Source organism: Chionomys nivalis, chromosome 12 (assembly GCF_950005125.1).
Source record: "Chionomys nivalis chromosome 12, mChiNiv1.1, whole genome shotgun sequence".
Taxonomy (NCBI): Eukaryota; Metazoa; Chordata; class Mammalia; order Rodentia; family Cricetidae; genus Chionomys; species Chionomys nivalis.
In genome coordinates, this window is record NC_080097.1 from 61,656,376 (window position 1) to 61,660,293 (window position 3,918).

At 40.5% G+C, this 3,918-nt stretch overlaps 1 pseudogene; it reads left to right on the forward strand.

Moving 5' to 3' along the window:
• The first annotated feature begins 3,209 nt into the window (after window positions 1-3,209).
• On the forward strand, window positions 3,210-3,652 carry LOC130884698 (60S ribosomal protein L28-like; annotated as a pseudogene).
• Window positions 3,653-3,918: the final 266 nt, after the last annotated feature.

Here is a 3,918-nt window from a genome sequence, read left to right on the forward strand (position 1 = left end):
TCGAAATGTGATCATTTCTTAGTTCTGTGTCTTGTATGGACAAAGAATTCTAAGGCAGAAGAGTTAATGTATTAGCAAGTCAGACCTAGAGGTTGGAAATGTTTTAGGTGGAGTAACATTGATAGGATATAGGGATTTGGTTGATGTAAGATGTGCACCATGGTCCAGACCTGGAGTATGGAGGTACATATGACTGTGTAGAGGGGTTAGATATGGCATTAGAAATGTAAAAGGGGTGGAGTCAAGCCCTTGATGAAGTTTAGAGATTGGTTGTAGCACACACAGAATTGGCCAGACTAGGCCAGGGCACAGGATGTAGATGTGGGACCTAAGCTAGATCTGGCAGGGTGGGAGAATGATGGGAGAAAGTGAAAGGTCAGGAATACACATCAAACTAGACTCTAAAGCAGGATCAATTTCTTTTTATTCCTATGGATGCTCCAAGCCTCATCGAGGAATAGATACCAGTGATGTTAATGATTTACAGAGAACTTAATGTCTGGGAAGGTATGTCATGTCTTTGATGTAGTGCACTTTTGAATTTTGAATTCCCCCAGATTCAAAAAGTTAATGAAAAATTTCTAAAAATTTCAGGGAAATTGTTTTATAGAAATTGAGGAAATACATTTCTGATTTACACATAAAACAAAGATATTTGAAAAACTTAAACAGTTTTCTAAGTGAACAATGTTACAGAACTCACCCTGAATATATAAAGAACAGTAACCAAAACACTTTGCTGTCAGTGAAAATAGGAGAAGATAGATAGATAAATAGATAGGTAGATAGATAGATAGATAGATAGATAGATAGATAGATAGATAGATAGATTATCAAGGTAACTTATATAAGAATGGCAGAGCCAGGCTAAATATAATGTCCCATTAATTTTTAGCAAAAGTGAGTACAATTTTGCTGGAAAATAAAGGTGCTTTCAAGAGATATTGCTGATCACCCAATCTTGCCAGCTCAGCACAATAACAATACCCACTTTTCACAGTGTTGGTGTCCACTCCACTATAGTAAGTTTTGGAAATACCAAAAAAATGTTCCTTATTGAGATGGAAGGCTTGAATGCTGATGCCTGAGGGGGCACAGAGGTCTCTAATCTTAGAAATAGTGCCTTCCGGAAAGCTTTCCTTCTTTGATACTGTGGCTTTAAGCCTTTCTGTTTTCACCCACAGGAAAAGTTAACACAGAGGTAAATGGTAGTATCTTTAGGCTGCAGAGCAGTGATGGACAGGGAACTGCTCTGGGTGGAGGTCACTCTTAGCCTTCTACTTTGTTTCTCTTTTTCATTGGAATGCATTAAGATTAGCATGGCAGAGCCTCTGCCAGAGTCCTGTCTGTACCACTATAGGATTGTTATTGAAGTTTTGTAACTGCAGTTCACAGTGATGTTTTTCACTCTCCTAGATGTTCAAGGCCCAAGGATTCTCTTTTCCTAGTTGGTTGTTCACCCCTATGTAGAAGCACAGGTCTGAGTACAGGGGTCAGTAGGTACATTTTCTGTTTTCTTTTTCTTATGAAGTGGTTTTTTTACATTCATTAGTTTTTTTAAAAAAATATCAATTCAAGTTCCCACTCCCTCCTCTCCTCCCATTCCCTCCACACACTCTCCCACCTCACCCCAATCTAATCCTCAGAAAGCATAAGGCATATTGCTTTGTGGAAGGTCCAAGACCCTCCCTAATATATCTAGGCTGAGCAAGGTAGACATACAAAGAGAATAGGGTCCCTAAAAGCCAGTACATTCAGTAGGGACTAGCTTGATCCTATGCTTGTTCCTTCTCAGTCCGGCTGGAGTTGGTGAGCACCTATTAGCTCATTTAAATTGTTTCAGTGGGTGAACTTATCAAGATCTTGACCTCTTTGCTCATAGTCTCATTTCTTCCACTCTTCAACTGGACTTTAGGAGCTCAGTCCAGTGCTCCAATGTGATTCTCCAAAACAATCCTGTACAATAAAGAAACTTCCGGAGGCATCACCATCCCTGATGTCAAGCTCTATTACAGTGGTTATATTTTCAAATGGCATTTCCAGATTAAGAAGAAAGTTTCATCTCAAATATATGTGAACTATTAACTTTTCTGTTTCTGTTATCCCACCAGAAACCCAACTTATGTGTCAGTTGTAGCCATAGCATCACAATTGACATTCCAGGAGTCTATTCATCTTTTCTCATTGTAGATCAGATCACAAGAGATGAAGCTCCAGGCCTGATAATAAGTTGATTGGTTTCTGAGTCTTGAAAAGTCTCAGAAGCAAGTTCAAACACCTCCCTCTCCACCCTTTTTGTCTTCAACCATCTCACCTCCACCCTCTTCTCCACCATCTCTCTATTTCAAACCAAGGGAATGTGAGGAAGAGAAGCCAAGACAACTAGTGGGGGCCACATCGTCTTTCTAAGAGAGCATATAATGTGCACAGTTTAGACTGCAATGCTGTTCTATTCTCTCTCCTTATTAACACTGATGACAACTTATACTGGAGAGGTTGTGGGGAAAAGGGAACACTTCTGCATTGCTGTTGGAAATGCAAGCTGGTACAACCCCTTTGGATGTCAATGTGGTGATTTCTCAGAAAATTAGGAAGCAACCTTCTTTAAGACCCAGTAATATCACTTTTGGGTATATATCCAAGGGAGGCTCAATCATGCCACAAGGACATGTTCTCAGCTATGTTCATAGCAGCATTGTTTGTCATATCCAGAATCTGGAAACAACCTAAATGCCCTTCAGCCAAAGAATGGACAAGGAAAATGTGGTACATTTACACAATGGAGTACTACACAGCAGAAAAAAATGACACCTTAAATTTTGTAGGCAAATGGATGGAGCTAGAAAACATCATTTTGAGTGAGGTAATCCAGACCCAGAAAACAATTATCACATGTTCTCATTCATAAGTGGTTTTTAAACATAAAACAAAGAAAATTAGCCCACAAATCACAATCCCAGAGAACCTAGATAGCAATGAGGACCCTAAGAGAGACATACATAGATCTAATCTACATGGGAAGTAGTCAAGGTCTCCTGAGTAAATTGGGAGCATGGGGACCTTGGGAGAGGGTTGAAGAGAAAAGGGGAGGTAGGGAGGGGAGCAGAGAGTAATGAAGAGCTCAATAAAAATAAAAAAATTTAAAAATATTTACTAAAAATGAATAATTATCTCTGTCTCTCATCACCATAGGGAGAGGAGTCACTGCCATGTCTGTGCATCTTCAATGGATGGTCATTTGGAACTACTCCAGTTTCCTGAGAAAGAGGAATAAGCAGAAGTACAGCCCTGAACCCAATACTCCGAAGGTCTACAACTCTGTCTGCTACAACAAGCTGATTGATTCACAGCAAGACTGTAGGAGTGGAGCCTGCAGCTTACGTCAAAGGTGTCATGGTGGTCATGAAATGTAGATCAGTGAAAACCAGCCACTTCATATGTAAGGACCACCATCAACAAGAATGCACATGTCATCCTCAGCAGCATCAGGCACATGATCCAAAAGAAGTACCACCTTGATTTGTGCATAGCAATCATCTGCAGGGCCAGTGACATTCTGTGAAGCCAGGAGCCTGTGGTGGTGAAAAGGAAAAGTACCCATTTCACCAAGAGTTCTGGAACTTTACATCCTAGAAGTGATAGAGTCTGCTGACTTTTCAAGAGAGAGAGAGAAAGGGAGGGACGGAGAGAGAGAGAGAGAGAGAAAGAGAGAGAGAGAGAGAGAGAGAGAGAGAGAGAGAGAGAGAGAGAGGAAGAGGAAGAGAAAGAGAATAATTACCTTGTGATTATCTTGTGGGTGTTGACAGATTGCTCAGTAGGTAAGAGTACTGACAGATCTTCTAGAGAGCTTGGGTTCAATTCATAGCATTCACATGGCAGCTCACAGCTGTCTGTTTCTTCAATTCCAAGGTTCCTGAA